This window comes from Nicotiana tabacum, chromosome 21 (genome assembly GCF_000715075.1).
Source record: "Nicotiana tabacum cultivar K326 chromosome 21, ASM71507v2, whole genome shotgun sequence".
Taxonomy (NCBI): Eukaryota; Viridiplantae; Streptophyta; class Magnoliopsida; order Solanales; family Solanaceae; genus Nicotiana; species Nicotiana tabacum.
Window position 1 is genome coordinate 15,554,565 of NC_134100.1, and position 21,280 is coordinate 15,575,844.

Below are 21,280 nucleotides of genomic sequence, written 5' to 3' on the forward strand. Positions count from 1 at the left end.
CCCTCGTCGACTGACGATGAACCCTAGCAGCTTTCCTGATGGAACCCCGAATGCGCATTTGGCCGGGTTAAGCTTGATATCATACCTTCGGAGTCTTTGGAAAAATCTCCTTAGGTCTGCTACATGGTCCTCCTAACGCCAAGATTTGATGATCACATCATCGATGTACACCTCGATTTCTTTGTGTATCATGTCATGAAACACAGCAGTTATTGCTCGCATGTACATTGCCCCGGCGTTCTTTAATCCGAACGGCATTACCCGATAGTAGTAAGTTCCCCATGGCGTAATAAACGCTGTCTTTTTCGCATCCTCCTCGTCCATTAGGATCTGATGATAACCCGCATAGCAATCTACAAAGGATCCGATCTCGCGCCCAGCGCAATTATCGATCAAGATATGGATGTTGGGCAATGGAAAATTGTCCTTGGGACTTGCTTTGTTTAGGTTGCAGTAGTCGACGCACACCCTGATTTTCCCATACTTCTTTGGAACTGGTACCACATTGGCCAGCCATTCGGGGTATCGAGTGACCCGAATGACCTTCGCCTGCAACTGCTTAATCACTTCTTCCTTGATCTTTACACTCATTTCTGTTTTAAACTTCCTTAGCTTTTGCTTGACCGGAGGGTATGCCGGGTCAGTGGGCAATTTGTGAACCACTAAATTGGTGCTTAATCCAGGCATATCGTCATATAACCATGCAAAAACATCTTTGAATTCCATGAGGGTTTTGACCAATTCTTCCCTGACATTCGGCTCAATGTGGATGCTGATTTTGGTTTCCTGGACGTTATCAGCGTCTCCTAGATTTACAGCCTCAGTGTCATTTAGGTTAGGTTTGGGTTTTTCTTCGAATTGGCATAGTTCTCGGTTTATCTCTTCGAAGGCCTTATCTTCATCATATTCAAATTCATCGTTGCAAACGACCTCTTGCATCATTGAGTCGGATTCAGATTGATTTATTAGACTAGGTTGAAGATCCGTTGTGCATGCCATGTCATTAGAACCAGTAAAAAGAGAACTGTTCAGAAAGAGAAAGAACAAAACAAAATTAAAATGGGACAAAAGAAGAGAACTTTATTAAACTTACGGGATAAAAGGGTTCACACTTTTACAAAAACGAAAGTAAAATTTGGATTACACCCTGGAATAATCCGAACAAAACAAAACACACAAAACATAAATCAAAGCCTACTACCAAGACTCCCCTCGGACAGGAAGAGGAGTAACTGTCCAATTGTTGGTCTTGGCCTCGGTCCCCACAAACTGTATCTCTGTTCTGCTGGAACCTTCTCCAGCTTCTACCATACTGACATCAACGAATAGCCTCTCAAAACTCTGATTCAGGTCCTCATTTATACCGATCAATGGCCCTAGAATCTTTGGGATCGGTGACCCCTTGGCACTTGTTTTGACAAAAGACCTTGAGAGACGTGGCACTGGTTTAGGCAGAAACCAAACCTTCTTCCTCATTTTTCGCGCTTGCTTCCTATCTGTTGCGGTTGGTTTGAACCCCAATCCGAAAGTTTCCAGATTTTTAGGTAAGGTGACAGGTTGGACAATCCCCTGAAGCTCGATTCCCAGGCTTTTTCCCGGCACGAATCCATTACCCAGCATTTCCGAGACCATCATGACTGTTGCGGCAGCTACCCTAGGGTGTGGGATGATCTCTCCTTCAGAAATTTTGTTGGCCGACCCTGTATCGAAAATCTGGTAGACCCAAGGACCGTTGTCATCAGCTGTCTCTATGAAAGGTACAATGGCTCCGCCCATGGTGCACGTTGTGTCCTCGCCGTGTAACACGACCTCTTGTCTTTCCCACTCGAACTTCACCATCTGATGTAGGGTGGAGGGCACTGCTTTGGCTGCATAAATCCATGGTCGCCCCAACAGAAGGTTATAAGATACTGTGGCATCTAACACCTGGAACTCCATGGTAAACAGGACTGGCCCGATGGTTAATTCAAGTACAACATCACCCACAGTGGCTGTTCCGTTTCCGTCGAACCCTCGGACACATATGTTGTTCTTGTGGATCCTTCCGTGGTCGATCTTTAACTGGTTCAGGGTAGATAGTGGACAAATATTGGCACTTGAGCCGTTATCCACCAATACTCGAGTTACCACCGAGTCTTTACATTTGACAGCTAGGTATAGAGCTTTATTATGCTCCGTACCTTCCACCGGCAGATCATCATCTGAGAATGTCACCCTATTCACCTCAAAAATCTTGTTGGCAATGGTTTCTAGGTGGTTTACAGAAATCTCATTGGGTACATGAGCTTCGTTTAATATCTTCATCAGGGCCCGCCGATGCTCCTCAGAATGGATCAGCAATGATAGAAGTGAGATCTGGGCCGGTGTTTTTCTCAGCTGTTCGACCACGGAGTAGTCCTGCACTTTCATCTTCCTCAGGAACTCCTCAGCCTCTTCTTCGGACACAGGTTTCTTGGTTGCAACTGGGTTGGTTCTTCTTAGCTCCACTGGAGCAAAACAACGACCTGATCGAGTCAGCCCTTGCGCTTCACAACTGACTTCTTCCACCTGTTTTCCTTTGTACATCACCACCGCCTTTTCATATTTCCAAGGCACAGCCTTGCTATCAATCATCGGCAGCTGGACTACAGGCTTTATGGTGACCAGTTCTCTATATGCCCCCTTCAACACAACTGCAGGTGCGGGCGGAATCCCTGATATTACCAACTTGTTTGGCTCGGGTTTGCTTGTTATGGCGGACGGGCTCTTTCCCAATATCACCACTGGTTTGACGCCTTCTCCCTACGACTGTACCCTCGTTCCCCCATTGGTTGAGACTTCTTTCGGGGCGGCCTGGATCATCATCACTGTTTGTGAGGGTTTTCTCAACTCTCCTCCCTCATACACCAACTCAATCATGTGAGTCTCGTGGTGCGTTGGTAGTGGGTTTTGGTTGATGTTAGGAGCCTCCGGTGTCTGGACCTCGATCTTATTAGTGTCAATAAGATCCTGTATGGCATGCCTCAATTTCCAACACTTCTCGGTATCATGCCCGAGCATCCCTGAGCAGTATTCACAACTTATTGATCGATCCAAATTCTGAGGTGGGGGATTTGGTTCTCGAGTCTGGACAGGACTAACCAAACCCAATTGCCTCAGCTTGTGGAACAAAGCGGTGTAGGTTTCTCCCAACTCCGTGAAAATTCTCTGTTTCCGCAACCTGTCATTCCTAGCATCTGGATTTCCCCGAAAGCCTGCCCCTGAAGGGTTTCTATACGCCCTTGGTGGAGGATAGGTGTGTTGTGGTGATGTATATATGTTCTGGGGAGCCGGTGCGCGCCATTGCGGGCGAACCGGAGGCTGAGCGTATGCCTGGGCCTGGTGTACGGAACAATGTGGTTCTTGAGGTGGATAGAAATTTTGGGGTGGGTTGTAGGGGTAGTGTGACCTGTGAGGTCTGGGTTGGTTGTAGTGTGGCTTGCCAGCCCTGGACCAACTGCCTTCTTCGATCGTGGCAACCTCTTCTTTCTTTCTTCTCAGCGCACCTCCCGTGCCGCTTTGAATAGCCTAGGTTGTGGCCTTGAGTGCCGAGTAGTTCAAGATTTTGTCAAACCTCAGACCCTCTTCTATCATGACCCCTATCTTGACCACCTCGTTGAAAGATTTTCCAACCGTTGTCACCAAGTGACCAAAGTAGGTTGGATCCAATGTTTGCAAAAAGTAGTCCACCATCTCTCCCTCTCTCATGGAAGGATCGACTCTAGCTGCTTGTTCTCTCCAGTGGAACCCAAACTCGCGGAAACTTTCCTCGGGTTTCTTCCCGGTTCTTAACAATGTGAGACGGTCAGGTACTATCTCGAGATTGTACTGGAAATGACCTGCGAAAGCCTGCGCCAGATCATCCCAAGTATACCACCTGCTGGAATCCTGCCTGGTATACCATTCTAATGCAGATCTGCTCAGACTTTGGCCGAAATAAGCTATCAGCAGCTCATCCTTGCCGCCTGCCCCTCTCATTTTGCTACAGAATCCCCGCAAATGTGCCATGGGATCACCGTGCCCTTCATATAAATCAAACTTAGGCATCTTGAACCCAGCCAGGAGCTGGACGTCCGGGAAAAGGCATAGATCTTTGTAAGCTACGCTGACTTGGTTGCCCAGTCCGTGCAGGTTCCTGAAGGACTGCTCCAGGCTTTTGAACTTTCTCAATACCTCATCCTGTTCAGGGGCTTTAACCGGCTTTTCAATCTCTGCCGGTACCTCCAAGTGTGGATTGTAAGCCTGTGGCTCGGGGGCATGAAACGTAGGCTCGGGGGGATAGTATTGTGTATCGTGAGCCTGAAACAATGGCTCACTGGTCGTTCTTTGCAAGGAGGCTGATGTTGGTCCCACAAAAATGGGAATATTGGGTGTTGGGAGAGGTTGATGGGGTGGTGGAGCTTGGGAATCATGAGGGCTTCTTTCTTGATGATAACGGGGATTTGGGAGGCTTGTGGAAGGGCCGGAGTGAGGGTATTCCGGCGTGTGTCCCAGTGTTTCAGGGCTCTTTTGTGTTTTGGCTATGGCTAGCTGCATTGCGTTCATCTCTAGTCCCATCCTTTCAATCTTTTCCATCGCTTCTTTTAACAACTGGCTCATCGGCCTCTCTTCCTCATTGCTATTCTCTGAGGTAGTCATGCTTGTTGCTATCGGTCCTTTGGATCTGGTTTGATAGGAGTGTGTTGCCAGAGTTCTTTAACAACTAACTTGTCTGGTACAGACAACAACAAACTTTGTTAGCGTTAGAGCTTAACAGATTTGATCATATCACATAGAGGATGCAATGCTCCTAGGCATTTAACCGTTTCTACATGCTTTGCTTCGAACAACATGCGTCATCCCGGCTTTCTTTTTAGGCTTCTAGCTATGTTTTTATTTTGCGGTAAAAATGCGACCGGATCCGATGAGGATTGCCTACGTATCACGATGCCACATGAATCAGATCATTACGTAGTTCAAAACACAAATGAGCGTAAAAGCAAACAACCTTTTATTGTTGAAATAGTCTATTACAAACTACATTTTGCAAAAGAAAGAGCAAACTTTGAAAATAAGCCTAGACTCAAAAAATAGACCAAAAATCACCCTGATGAAAAAAACAGGCAGAAGGTGCTAAGATACAGACTTGACTTATGAGTACATTATGGTTTTGAAAATTGGTGTCCGCGGGGCATCGTTCGGCCTTGCCGCGGTCCTAGGTGCGAGATCCCTCTCAAGTTGCTCCAGCTCATGCATAGTCTGCTTGACATAACCCATCACTGCCGAGAGGACGGTAATGCTGGTCATGTTCTCACATTGTAGACATCGTCTGGTGATGGCATGGGCAATGGCCTTGATCCTATCTCTGGCTTGCTTCTTCTCCATGAGTAGGCGTTTTATCTGATCGCTACATATCTTGAATGCCTGAGCATCCTGTACATGCTGATGCTTCAGTTGCCGTACTTCTAACTTCATCTGGGCCAACAAGTCGTACTAGTATCTGCTCTCAATTTGGAAATCCTTGGCCTGATTAGCTGCTCTAATCTCAAGTGTAGCCATCTCTCTCTTCATTTTAGCAACATTTTTCTCGTGGTCGCCTTCCAATTGATTCAAGTATCAGCGATGCTTATCTGCTCTTGTATCCCACTGTGCCCTGAGCTCTATTATGACGTTTTTAGATTTCTCTAAATCCTCTTGCCATTCCCTGACTTTGCCTTTTAGCCTTTTTATCAACTGCTCATCTGATCGACGCCTTAGCTGTTTATCCGCATCCATCCTTATCTGTTTGATCTGTGCTCTGAGCATTTCGTTTTCCTAAATTAACCTGTTCTGCTCTCCCAGATCAGTAGCAACTTGCACGTTGTGCTCATATTTCAAGCTTTCCACTTGTTGCTTCAACCTGCTGATTTCGGCGCAATAGCCTCTTTCTTTCGCTAACCAATCCCACTACTTTCGCGATGATTCGGCAAAATTCAGGATGTGGGGTCTCTTAGTCGGCCTTTGATGCTCAAGTTCCCTTCTATACCATGCAAGGTAACCTGGTGCCGTCTCACCTTTGGCTCGATCCCGCACACAAGTATCTGATTTCAAATATTGACACTCACTCCAGATTTGGCGAATTTTCGCTTCTGGAAACTATCCGTCAGGACTTATCTCAACTGCTTGAGTGCTAAGATCTTCCTCATGAGGTACTGTCTGGCATCTTCCGAGCTGTCTCAAAACTCGGCAGGGCGCGTAAGGTTGAATGCTCTTAAGCCCCATCAGTAAGAAATGAGTTTTAGCTGCCGGCATATATATGACCTCATCAACAGGCAACCATCCCAGCGTCCATTGTATTTGGCTGGCAGTAAGAGCTTGAAAGAACGAGGTCCATGCCAGGACTCCTTTGGGCAAACTGATCTCTTTGGTTCTCGTGTAAAATTCTTCTATGCAAGTCTTTTCCGGGGAACTATGGCTCAAAATCTCGGAACGATGGTAGAGGTGCTCAGTCATCTACATTTGTAGGAGCAAGTTACAACCTTCGAAAACTTTTCCCCCAGCTTTACAAGCTGTGAGGGCTCAGAAGATGTCAGATACCACCATAGGTACGAGAGTACTGTCACTTTGCGTGAGTAAGGTGCTGATGACCCCGGATATCTTCAAATCAATGTTTCCGTCTTTCCTTGGAAATACCAGAAGGCCCAGGAACATCATCATGAAGGCTACCCGTCTGTGTTTGTCCCACTTCTGACGAATACCTTTGCTGCACAGTTTGTTGATTGGATTATTGAATCCCTCTTCATGACCGTACCTATCATATATGAAGCATGAAGTGCAAAAACCGGCAGCCAGATCCGGGTTATGGACCGTTTTGGGTATCTTCAGTGAATCGAGGAACCGATGTACCGTGACAGCTCTTGGGGCGACCAAGTACTTTTGCTTTAACGGAAGTTCAGCAATTCCGATGTACCCAGCCATTTCTTCCAAAGTCGGGGTGAGTTCAAAATCAGAGAAATGGAAAACATTGTGCGTCGGGTCCCAGTAGGTAACCAAAGCTCTTATGATATCTCCCCGAGGTTGGATTTCCAACAAACCCACGAGACCTTTCAAATATTTCTTGACCTCATTTTGTCCTTCAACACCTAGATCATTCCACCATAGCCGTAACTTGACAGGGATTTTGGTCATTATTGAAAAATGTTCATTTTGCATCGTGCTCATCCTGCACATATATTAAGGTGGTTTTAACAAAATGACTTGACTCAATAATATTTTACAAAGGGGATCAAGTTTTGAACACGGCCTTTAAGTACTTCGGGGACGAAGATTTTAAGGCTGTGTGGATCAACTGGACAAAAATACTAAACAAGACCCAAAGGTGGCTGTTTTATGCAAAGTCAACCTTCCGGCGTCCCTTTCGGGAACATTCGGCTTTTTATGACAAAACAGCATCACCTGACTTATTTATGACTCTTTAAAATTTGACGCATTTTTTTTATTATTTATTTATTGATTTTGGCTATTTTAGCAAAAAATGGGGTTGAACCCGACGAGGGTTGCCTACGTATCTCACATCCGGTGAGAATCAAACCGGCGTAGTTCGGTACATCATGAATAGAAAAATCAATTAAACCCAGAAAGCAAGAATATATTTTTCTTTTTGAAAAGAGATAAATACTAAAGAAAATATATTTTTTTTGAAAATATAGAAAAGGTAAAAGAAACAACATTTTTTTTGAATTACGAATTTTCCATTTTTTTTTATTTTTTTATAAAAAAAAATAAATACCCCTTTTTGAAAGTAATTAAAGAGAATATTTTTTGACCCTTTTTGCTAAATTTTTTTTTTTTTTTTAGAAACCGGTCAGCATGCGGAACTGAAGCAAATAAATGCGCAAACAAGTAGGATGCAGCAGGATGGTCTTTTCATTTCAGGTTGCCTGTCCTAGACGGACCCAACCCCTGTGTTGAGTCCCCTAAGTCAAATGCAACATGATGCAAATAAGCGTTCCTACTAGGGATCCGGCATGAAGTTTCGTTATACTAGGTTTATAACCTGGGTATTTGTTCTAGACTGTGTACCCGAGCGGACAACTCGAGTCGAGGAGGGGGCTACGTACCGGGGACCCGCGAGATCGTCCGGCTTTGTAACTTGTCCGACCTCTTTCTTATTTCAGGGTATGACACTAACAGAATAGGGAGTCTCGACCAGCGAGCTTCTCCCCGGAGGTAAGAAGAGAAGGGTTTCGGCACAGTTTATATACAGTTCAGATAACATCAAAGCGGTAAAAGACAAAATTTAGCACGTTATGCAAAAACATATAATAAAGATCAGATAATAAAACCGAATATAACAATTTGTCTAAGCTCGAATTCTAACCCTGAACCAGTGGTTCTGGGTCTACTAATTCCCCAGCAGAGTCGCCAGAGCTGTCGCACCTCCTTTTTCCGCACCCGCGAGGGTGCAAGGGGAGTTTTTTCCAATTAAAGGACAATCGAAACGGGATTGGTTTATTTATTTCAGAGTCGCCACTTGGGAGATTTAGGGTGTCCCAAGTCACCAATTTTAATCCCAAATCGAGGAAAAGAATGACTCCATATTACAGTCTGCGTACCAGAAATCCGGATAAGGAATTTTGTTAACCCGGGAGAAGGTGTTAGGCATTCCCGAGTTCCGTGGTTCTAGCACGGTCGCTCAACTGTTATATTCGGCTTGATTATCTGATTTTATACAAATATGAACTTATGTGCAAATTTTAACTTTTAACCGTTTTTATCATTCACTGCTATTTTATAGGACTTGCAACGTCGTGAAAATATATCTCGAACCACGTTACATCAATGCACCCGTGGTTATTGACATATCTCGACTCGGTTGAGATTTGGATTTGGGTCACATAAATGTGCACCCGAATTAAGGAGAATAAATTATTAAGACGCGCCTAAAGCGATTAACGTATTGTTATTTTGGGGAAGACCGTAAAATTTGCTAAACGGTCTGTCCCGGATTCTGAGTATTTAATACATATATTTTGTGAGGGCCCCGCAATTTGTCCCTTTTGTTTGGCGAGGCTCGTCTCATTTTTATTTTTAAAAGGAATTTTGCGACATCATGGACACGCATCTCGAACCACGTCACAATCAATGTACCCGTGATTAGAAACACATCTCGAATCCGTCAAGATTTGGATTTGAGTCACATAAATGTGCACCCGAATTTAAGAAGGTAAAATTATTAAATACGCGCTTAAAAGGGATATCGCGTTATTATTCCGGGGGGGTCGTGAGATTTGCTAACCGACCCACCTTGGAGACTGAATGCTTCAATATATACATTTAACGAGGGCCCCGCAATTTGTGCATTTTTCTTTATTTTTGTCGAGGCTCATCTCGTCCTTATTTTAAAAGGATATCCTATAGCAACTACGTTTCTTGTCGCGTTGGTCTCTACTAATCGAAAACAGAAATAGTCCTAGTTAATGACATGCTTGTAGGCTTATTTATAGCAGGATTCAAAATGCTTTTACAGAATAAGTAAACGTCATTACGCACACGGACAGCTGATTGAACATTACGGGCCCAAATCCAGCTCATGCGGGATGGGCCAGACCTGGGCCACTATTTGTTCGATGCGGGCCTGCTTGGTCTGTTTTGACCTGGGCTCGACCTTCATGAGGTTGAGGTTGCAAGCTTTGTGTTCTTTGTCTTAACGTGTGGTTTACCAGTTATATGAGACAATTTATCAGAAGAGAAAGAGCTTAGCTAATAATGTACAGTTTTCATGCTTGGCATACATTACAGAATATACCACACAATTAAACCAAATCTAAGATTCAACCTACTGCATTGGGAATACTTTTATCTACTAGCCTGCATATACAAACTAACGTTTAATTACCCTACAATTGATATCTACTAGGCATGCAAACTATCTTCAGTATCCAAACAACACTGCAAACTATCATGCATTACATGAGGTTTAACATAACAAAAAAAATCTTCAGATCTTCTCTTTTGTATTAATGCTCAGCCTTCAAGTTACATTGACAATGTTCTAATCGTGTACCTGGTATAGCCAAGCAAAAGAAGAAAGGAATGATCAGCTGAGTAGTATGCAACAAACACAGCAACAGCAGATACACAGCAACAACACAGCAACAACAACCAGCCAACGATGATGAAGCTCACGAGCAGTCGAGCAACAAACAAACAATCCCAGAACCAGAGTAATGAACCAACAGAAATAACAGAGTATTCAATGCAGCAACACCAGCAGTTCAACAATCACAAGCAGCTCAATCAGGGCAAACAACAGAACTTGGCCAAGATAACTTGACCAATGTGAACTCTTCTGTAGTTTTCAGACAGCGTTTGGTTACAATATTCTCAGAATTTATGTTTCTTTCTTTCAGTTTTTTAAGAAAACCTTCTCTTTTAGGCTCCAAAAAAGAATCCCCTTTTCTAAATGGAAGGTATGCCTCTTTTATAGCCTGAATTCAGCACTTTACAGCCTGCTGGACAACTCAAAATTCCCCCCTCTGTGTTGTTTTTCCACTCAGTTATTTTAAATAACAAAACTCCCATGAGATCCCTGACAGCCCCTCTCTCTTTTGTTGTTAAAGTGTCCTAATCTCTTGTTTATTTAGCCAAAGTATGGGCAGCAGGAATATAATCTGACAGCACATGCTGTCCAATTATTTTAATTCCTTAACAGCTCACCATATGCATGCTGCCCACAATCTGAGCCAAGTAAACATGGCATCCATTTAAAATCAAAGTCTGAACTGCCATTATAACCTACCCCCTAGATGTTTTTGATTCAAATTGAACAAAACCATTAGGCAATACAATTCAGTTCCTAATGGGATTCAAATACGATCACAGCAGAAATAAACAACACGAATCAAGTTGTTATCATTAATGACTGAAACTAATTGACGACATACATCGACTCGACTATATTAATCGTAACACATAATAATCAGTCGTTCATATAAACAACACGTACAGAGTCCCGAATGACTTCAGACAATTTTGTTCAATTACTGGGAACCTATATGAATTAACTTATTTGACGACTAATCTAATTGACGATCACGTATATCACAGAATACATTCAAAAACACACAGACAAACCAACGACCAAATAAAGGCCTTACAAAGATGGAAGGAATTAAGAAAAATATCAGAAATAATAAGCAATCACAAAAAAAACATGCTAACAACTTAATTACCACTCGAATAAAACAGAAAGAAAAAAAAGAAAACTTACCGAAAAATGCCCAAACAAAATTGACCCAAGTCTGACTCAACTTTGACCATTTGAGGCCGAACAAACTTTAATCAGGGTGTTCTCACACGAGAACACCTTGATTAAGGTCTATTATACCTCAAACCCCCGTTAAGACTAGCTGGATTCCCCAGGTTCATGTGTTCTAGGGTCTGGATCTTCAGATCTGGTTTTTTAGAAGTTGTGGGTAGATTCGGACCAAACCAAGCCTGGTTTGGTCACGGGGTAGGTCAGGGGAGTGTCTGGTACGAAGATGGTGAGGTTTGGTATAGGTCCGGGTTCGACTCGAATCTTCAAATGAAGATTCGAGACGAAGGAAGGTGATTTGAGGCAAATGGATAGCAGATCCATGTTCAGGACAGTGAGGTGGTCCTAGGGTGTTCAGGAGGTGGTCATCGGCGTTCATGCCGCCGGGTTCTGGTGAAAGGGAAATCAGGGCGGCTGCTAGGGTTTGGGGGGTTTCAGTGTTTGGTGAAGACGATGAGTGGAGGGGGTTCGAATAGGGGGCGTGGGGTGTGAGGGAAAGCTTATATACGGAGTAGAGGATTAGATCTGGGTCGTTAGATCAGATGATCTCAACGGCTTGGATCCGATGGTGAGAAGTGAGACTGGGTCGTTTGATATTAAAACGGGGTCGTTTGGTTTAAGTGAGGGGTTGGGCTGGACTGGCTAAACAGGTCGGGTTACGGGTGCGGATGTGGACCGTTGGATGGGTGTGGTTGAACTGCTCAGATCAGACGCCTGATGCGGCGTCGTTTCGGGAGGTGCCTGGGCAGGCCTAGTCTGGACCGGGTCCTTGGACGTGGCTGATGTGGGCTGAACTTGGGCCTCAATTCAAAAATAGGCCCAAGTCCGATTTACTACACCATTTGCATTCTTTTTCTTTTGTTTTTTCCAATTTTAAAAATACAACTAAATTAAAATGAACTTGCCACATCCAACTAATCAATGCTTAACACACACATACTAAAAAAAATTCTAAATGGTTAAATCACAACCTAAAATAAAAGATGCACACATATTTTTTGTGAATTTTTTTTTTTAATGACCGAATTATGGTTTAATTACCATGACATACATACTTTGTATTTTGATCGGTAAAATTAAAATGCAACATGGACCGAACCACAAATGACTAACAGCACATGCCACGAAAAATCAAAAAATTGTACAGCGGAGTCATTTGTCAAGATTTATATTGGGAGGAAAATCCATCAGACTAGGACTTTTTATCCTAGGAGGAAAAATGTGAAGATCAATGGCAAGATTTTATGCACAATAGCAAGACAAATAAAGACAAAAATTTGAGAAACTTCCCTTTGTCGGCTTTTCTCGTCTTTTCTTTTTCTTCTCTTTTTTTTTTGTTTTTTTTCTCTTTTTGAATCACTTTCCATGCACCGCTTTGTTCCTGTTTCATAAAAAGGAAAATTTATTAGTTTTGAAAATGGTGGTCAGTTTGTGGCCTTGAGTCTTGGGCAGCTTGGCTTTTGCTCAATTAGCTTGAGTCGGCTTCAAGAGACTTTTGCTCTACATCAACCCTAATTGTTTCACACCCGGTACCATTGTATTTATGGCTCAATCAGCATTATCCCAACTGGAGATCTTTTCTTAGATGACCTTTTTCTGATATCTTGAATGACTTCCTGTTTTTGAGCAATTTGTCTGTAAGAGAGAATCACAAGTTATCTTTGCTTACGCCAAATAGGATGACAAGAGTCTTTTGGGGGAGCCTTTGCATGAATCCTCAAGGCACGTTGACAGTAACAACCAAGTGTACTGGCCAAATTTACTTTGTGCAACTGAAAAGCTGGTAGCAGATTTTGAAATTTTTTCTTGCTTGTTTTGACAAGACTGACTCAGAGGGAAGGACACAATGCTATAAAGAAACAATATTAACAAGAAATTCCCCTGTCGGAAGGACAGAAGGAAGAGTTTTCTTCTTGTTTTTTCAATAACTAGCCTTAATGGTCATGACATGCATTTTGGACTCAACGGCCTGATCTATCAAACTAATCCAATCTTCCCTTTTTCCATTCTTATGAGCTTTGAAGTCGGGCATGTTCGTGCCAATTCTTTGCATCAGCTTCACGACTCACTTTCGACTAGTGGTGCCCCGAGGGGTTTTCACCAACAAGTCTCTCTCATTTATTCATCTTTGCTTACCGTCGTTTTATAGTGCCCGTGAGGGTTTTCACTAATAAGACTCTTTCATTTTTCTTTTCTTTTCTTTCCCTTTTTGTGAGAAATTCGACGGTATTCTACGTCCGTGGTTCTATCACGGTCACTCAACTATTATTATTGGCCTAATTATCTAATTTAATTACACATTTTAAACCTACGTGCATTCTTAACTTTAAAATCGCTTTTATTTATTTAAAGAGTTAATTCAAGGTTATTTAAAACATATCGCGAGCCACGCCACATGAAATGCACCCGCGTTTCACGACACGTTTTATTTAACCTTGTTGCAATTAGAACCGGGTCACATAAAATACACCCCCGTATTTATATAAATCAAGTATCACAACTACGTCACGGGAACCGTACCCATAGCCATGATGGTTTATTTAATCGCGTCTAAAGCAAGCTACGAATGTTCAGGAAATGAATTATTACTAAACATCATTTACTTTTTACGTAATGCAATTATTCATAATTATCCTAGTGAAATCACCTAGAAAAGAAGGAAATACTATAGCAATTAAAGATACCAAATGCCACCAAACAAAATAAGGTCCGAAACCATACCAAATATACAAACAAACCTACAAATAAACACCAGATAGCATCACTAGGAAATAGACTAAGGGAACGAAATCCATATCTTCTTATAGCTTAAAGGATTCAATACCACATAATTCTATATCCATACCAAACATAAAAAATGAACTACGATAACAGAACTAATGGGAATTAGAACATTGAACTTGCAGAGCATTGACATAGCTACTCAATTTATGTACAAGTAGGAAAATCCAACAGGATCTCGGTCAAAACAAATACGTACCAACTAATTGACATAACTATTGTTTAGTTCAAATAAGGGTTTAAAAATAGAGATTAAGTAGTAAACATATAAATGTGAACAGAACTATTTTAAAAGATGATAATTCCTTCTAGATTTGTGATTATGCTTGAAGAGCTAGAATGCTAATAGTATTTAATTACCACAAAAAAAAATTCATGCATAAGAAGAGCTAAAATGCTACGATCGTGCATTAAGATTTCTTTGTAACACATATGAAGACATAACACCCAAATACTTTAACTTTCAATTAATAGAAGCGAAAATGATATTCACAGCTAGCAACACAGTAAGAAGATAAAAAGTCGGACCTTTGTATTGATGGATCTTGAGCTCAAACTACAATAACTGTATAATTTCTTAAACGGAACGTTAGCCGGTGACTCAAAACCTGCCGGAAAAACTCGAATCCCAACGGTGAAGAAGACTGAACGGTTTCAGAGCTATTTTTGAGGTGTTGTTTCAAGGTGCTTTGGAGCTTGAGTTTGAGGCAATTTTTGGGATGTTAATGGCTAATTATTCCATGAAGAAAGGGGTGGCAGAAGCTTAAGCAATTTGGTCCCTTTTTCAAGATGGCAACGACTATTTTTGTCTTAGGAGATTCCAAGTTTTTTTGCTTTGGCTGATTCTTTTAGTGAGAATGGAAAGAAGGATCGATCCTTCTCTAATTGGGGGGGGGGGGGGTGTTCTATCTAGATCCGCCGTTTTCTCCCTTTTTTGGAGTTGTAGCTCCTCTTCATTTTAGGAGTTAGGGGTTATTTTATAGGGGTACGAATTAAGTTAGGTCAAATGGGAACGAGGTATGGGCTCAATGTTTTGGGCTTGAAGGGATTTAGGTCATGAATTTGGGCTAATTAACTTTGGGGTAGGAAGACTAAATCAAAATCTTTTTTTTCATTTTTCTTTTCTTTTGATTTTAAAAATGAATTAAAAATAACTTTATAAAGATACTAGTATATTTAAGGTAATAAAAATATTAGAGAAGACATATAATTACCATATTAATGAAATTTAAATACCACTCAATATATACTAAAAATGTAAAATATTATTTTTTTTAAACTTTTCTTCTTATCTTTTTTGGAATAAAAAAATGCCAAGACTGTTTTTGTATTTGTTTCTAAAATAAAACTAACTAGACAAAATATCGCCTAGCTAGAATAAGGGAAAATATTTTTGTAGTTTATTTTTTTAGATAAAATAAAGTATAGAGAGCGATACTAAACCTAAACTGAATATTTACGCTAAAATATGAAAAATCTTGGGAAAGATTAAAATCACATATCTACAGTTGCCCTTCTTTGACTGGAAGTACGAAGTATTTTCTCACAAAGAACGACTAGACATATTTTTTGATCCGACCCATATTTAAAGAGACCAAAAACTAAAGAAAGTAGAATGTGATCGAGCCCTGGTATTTGAGCTGCCTACATATCCTTGGCTATAAAGGAATCAGGTCACGTGTAGTTCACAGGTGAATGAGGTGATGGAGTATGCCGAGGTGGAGAGCCGATCGAGGTGACATTCCACTGAGGTTCCTGTCCGCGGTCCTGATGTTACATCAAAAATCAAAATATGAAAAAGACTAGCTAAGCCTATCAACTACGAGTTACAAGATTCCTATCTATAAGTCTTTTGAAGCTTGATCTTGAGTCTTGAGTGGTTCTTCATGCAGACTTTAGACTTGAACCTTGACGCTTGCTAGTTACAGGTTCTAGTTCATTCTTCTTCAGCTTTTCGGATCAAGACCAGGCATGCAGTACTTGTGATCTCGGCCATATCTTGAGCAACCCACATCTTCTATCAACTTCTGCATTTGGATTAACTTCTTGCCTTTCTCTTTTTTTCTTTATTGTGACTAACTTATGTTGATCACCTCGGACTGTTGACTCGCACTCTTGCCGCGAGCTTCTTTTGTTGCTGACTTGAATTGTATTCTGAAGTGAATTCTCTTATTCTCCAGGTAGGCACCTGATTGCTGAACTTGAACCGTCTTCTCTTGTTACTTGACACTGTTTTTCCTTGCACCTTGAACCATTTTCCCTTGAAACTTGAACTGTCTTCCTTCGAAACTGCTTTCCCTTGAAACTTGAGTTGTCTTCCTTCGAAACTGCTTTCCCTTGAAACTTGAGTTTTCTTCCTTTGAAACTCGAGTTGCCTTCCCTTGTTCTCCAGGTGGGTGCTTGATTACAACAAAACAGACAAAACAAAAGAAATTTTTTTTGCCCTAATTTGCACTAGGAAGATTTATGAGTTGTTAGAAAAATTGTAAACTACTTATACTATTGATGGAATGATGAGTAAACTAAAGACTAGACTAGGATTTACTTCTCCTAAAAGTGATTGATCTTGCGGAAAACTATAAACTAAGCTTGACTAATGTAAAGACTGACCCTATTCTCCAGGTGGGGCCCCCTAATCTCAGGAAAACTAAACATTGATAACCTTAAGAAAACTAAAAAATGACTCCTCTTTTTTTTCAAATTCATACTTCCTTTATTTAAAAAAATTATTATCCTAGGAGAAAATTCATCGGACTAGGTTTTCTATCTTAGGAGAAAGATTCATCAGACTAAGATTTTGATCCTAGGAGAAAGTTCATCAGACTAGGTCTTTTTTCTACTTCTTTTTTTGGTATCTTAGGAGAAAGATTCATCAGACTAAGATTTTGATCCTAGGAGAAAATTCATCAGACTAGGTCTCTTTTTTTGGTATCTTAGGAGAAAGATTCATCAGACTAAGATTTTATCCTAGGAGAAAATTCATCAGACTAGGTTCCCTTTTTTGTTATCTTAGGAGAAAGATTCATCAAACTAAGATTTATATCCTAGGAGAAAGTTCATCAGACTAGGTTTTCTATCTTAGGAGAAAGGTTCATCAGACTAAGATTTGGATGCTAGGAGAAAAGTTCATCAGACTAGGTCTCTTTTCTTATCTTAGGAGAAAAATTCATCAGACTAAGATTTATATCCTAGGAGAAAATTCATCAGACTAGGTTTTCTATCTACCCAAAATATTGTACTGAGAAACTTAAAATTGAACCAATCTAACCAATGCAACATTTCTTCCTATGTCACTTCCCTCTTTTTCTATTTCTTTTTCCTTTTATTTACTCCAAAAAGAGCAAAAATTATCTTATCGGCCAGTACATTTTAGTGTCAACCCCTTATCCTTAAACCTTAGAAAGCATTTCTCAAACCATTAAACCATGAAATTCTTCTTTATTTTCAAGTGTGGGAGACATCCAAGTAATATTTTTTTATAGATATCATCTGTCTATTGTAGGAATATTCAAATTGAGCAATGTTGCAATTTGATCTCTTCGCGCATGTATGTGCTTTCTGTATATTTTCTTCTATTTATTTTGCCGATCAAACGCTTCGTTGTGGTAACTCTTTTTATTCAAAGAATTTCAGTACAAATTGAATCGAGAAAAGCTCTTTGGAATACTTTTTTAGATATTTGGGATCACAAAATATAAGATATTAGGACAACATACTGAAACGACCTGATTTGCAAAATTGAAAATCAAATACTATACCGAGAAACTAAAAAATTAGATCAAACCAGTGGCGAAACCAGGAATTTCATTTAGGGTATTCAAACTTGAAATAAGTAAAGAAAATCCCCGATAAAGGGTGTTCAATATACATTATACACCATTAAAATCTATATATTTTACCTATATATATAATATTTTTCGGCGACCTCAGTCCAGATCATAAATATGTATAGGGGATCTCCCGAGATGCCGTCCTGTAGTCCCAAATTAAAAACACACAGAAGCAACACAAGAATGCTCAATTTAAATGCTAATTTCGTACCAAGTACACAGTTAATTCTAGCCTAACATGCTTCACGTAATGCAATTAAGGCAATTTAAGCAAATAGGCAATTAAGTCAGCTAAACATGCTTTTCTAAACTAACAACATGCTAAATTCACAAGTAGAATAAAGCAGAAAAAAGGAACTCAATTGAAATACTTAAAGTAAAACCGAATTTTCAACAATTAGCTCAAGTACGCACTCGTCACCTCACGTACAAGGCAAATCAATTATCAAATATATCATATCATAAGGAGAAGGGCCCCCATACAATGTTAGACAAGCCACTTACCTCGAACCAGCTCAAAATCAACCCGAAACCACATTCTTTCCACGAGTACTCGACTCTGAATGGCCCAAATCTATTCAATTCAATTTCATAATGTAAATAACACTTCAAGCAACTGATTCTACAATGAAACTCTAAGTTAATACGCGAAATTATGTAAAATGACCAAAACGTCCCTCGGGCCCACGTCTCGAAATTGGGTAAAATTTATGTTTCCAGAATCCTTACACTCTCACGAGTTCATTCATACCAAAAGCATCAAAATCGAACCTTAAATGGTCTCTCAAATCATCACTCAAAAGCCTCCAATTAGTCAAGCCCTAACCCCCCAATTACCACTGATTTTTCTCAATTGTTCATGCTTAAAATGATAAAAATTATTCCAATAACGAGTTTAGGGACCAAAAACCTTACACAATGAACTCCTCTGAAAATCCCTCTTGAAAAGTGCTCCCTAAGCTTCTTCCCGTTTTGAAAAAGATGAAAATGGCTAAATTTCGCGAAGGCAAGAATTTATATGTTCTGCCCAACGATTTCCGCATTTGTCTGCAGAGACTAGGTCGCATCTATGACTTTCACTTAAAGGCCCATTTCCGCATCTGCGGTTACCCTTCCGCAGGTGCGGTACCGCTTCTGCGGTGAACTACCCGCATCTGCGGTTCCTGAAGAGGTGGCCAAATTCTGTTTATGCGGCCACTTAGCCGCTTCTGCGGTGCCGCACCTGCGGAACCCAAACCGCAGGTGCGGTTATGACAGAACCAGCAACTGAAGCTGCAACTTTAATTCCAAAATCTTTCAGTCAACCATCTGAATTCATTCTGAGGCCCCCGGAACCTCAACCAAAGGCACCAACAAGTCACAAACCACTATCGAAACTTATACCAATCCTTAAAACACTTAAAACAACATCGAAACCTCGAATTAACCATGGATTTGTGCCTAAGAACTCCAAAATTCTCAAAATATGCTTTCGATCAAAAAATCTATCAAACCTCGTCTGAATGACCTGAAATTTTGCACACACGTCACATTCACCCTTACGGAGCTACTCCAACTTCCAGAATTCCATTCCGACCCTCGGATCAAAATCTCACTATCAGACCGGAAATTTCAAAAATTCAACTTTCGGCATTTCAAGCGTAAATTAGCTACGGACCTCCAAAACACAATCCGAACACGCCCCTATGCCCTAAATCACCCAACGAAGCTAACAGAACCATCAGATTTCCATTCCGATGTCGTTTTCACATTGTTCCGACTACGGTCAACTCTCCAACACTTAAGCTCTTATTTAGGGACTAAGTGTCCCAAAATTCTCCGAAAACTCAAAACCGAATATCCCGGCAACTCAAAATAGCATAAATAAACTTGGGAAAAGCAGTTAATAAGGAATCGGGGTGTTAATTCTTAAGACGACCGCCCGGGTCGTCACACTCTTTCACTTCTTATTAATGCAACAAATTTTGACATATATTCTCATTTCCTCTATTATTCAGTCTAGAACTTTCAGTTTCCAAGTATTATTACCAAGATTAAAGGAATAATTTTAAATTTGTATAACTTGCATAAATATTGTGAAAACTATTACTTCTTTGGTTGAAAATATTTATTTAGTTGATTGTATATAATCAGTATATAACTTAAAGTTGTTTGGTTGTATATAACTAATATATAATTTAAAGTTGTTTAGCTCATTTTTATTTTGGACCGAGGCATAGTTATTACTGTTATTGTATTAAAAATACTTTATCAATTTTTTTGATTGCAAAAATTAATAAAATAATTTCAAATTAAGATTAAGGAGTTTTTTCTTTCCGAAGAAGTAGATTTTCTGGGCAGTCTTTAACTTCAAAAGAAACTTCCTATTAGAAGGAAATAGGACTTATTTTTTCTTAATTTATAACAGATGTTATAATAACTATCGATGCATCTAAATTTTAAATTATTAATGGTGATTATAATTTTATCTAGCATATATTGTAGCAAAATATAATTAATTTTTCCGATACGGAATTATCTTTTGAAGAAAAAATACAGCTATTTGATGGTATTTTATCGTTTGTTGACTCAAGAATTTGTTAATTATAATTAGGGTAGTTTTAATACAGTTTTATTGGATGGGAGGACTTCAGACAATAAATATTTATTGTCTCTATATTGTTTCGGGAGAAAGCAAAAGTTTATGATATTAAGTTTATAGTATAGTTTTGTTCAACGTAGAATCCAAAACCAAAATGAATATTAATCAAATAAGGAAAGACTTATAAACATAATTTTAATTGATTTCAAAATCTTAAATATTAGGAAAATAGTAAATGACCATTTTGTCTAATATAAAATTTATTTTTAAGGTTATTTTGTAGACCGACATTATATTTGTGCTTTTATAATAATAGATAGATAGATACATAGATAGATAGATAAACTAAAATTGAAGAAAATAAATAGTTTCCTTTTGAAAACCATTCACCAAAGATAGTTCCGTCACTAGGCAACTGTTGGTAAACCATTTCACCTTCATTATAGTAATATTTCATTTTAGTGCCAACTTGACTCCGTGGCCCAATGGATAAGGCGCTGGTCTACGAAACCAGAGATTCTGGGTTCGATCCCCAGCGGAGTCGCATGATGTGTATTTAATTTTGACTTTTATTGCATTTCTTTTTGTATTGCAGCTCTCTTGTTTTGGTTATAGTACTTTTTTATCTGTAAGTTAAAATACGCTTCCCGACAATTTCTCCTCAGTTAATTTCCAGTGTTGCTTTGACTGCTCTCCTTATTTCAAGCAATTCATAAATGATGTTCCTTTCCTTCTATTTCGTGTTAAAATATTTGACTTGATATAGAATTCAAAAAATTAAAGATGGATATTTAA

At 39.9% G+C, this 21,280-nt stretch overlaps 1 non-coding gene across 1 annotated transcript; it reads left to right on the plus strand.

The window, feature by feature from the left end:
* Positions 1-20,956: 20,956 nt before the first annotated feature.
* TRNAR-ACG (transfer RNA arginine (anticodon ACG)) lies at positions 20,957-21,029 on the plus strand. Its single transcript has one exon. It is a non-coding gene; the product is annotated as a tRNA-Arg (tRNA).
* Positions 21,030-21,280: the final 251 nt, after the last annotated feature.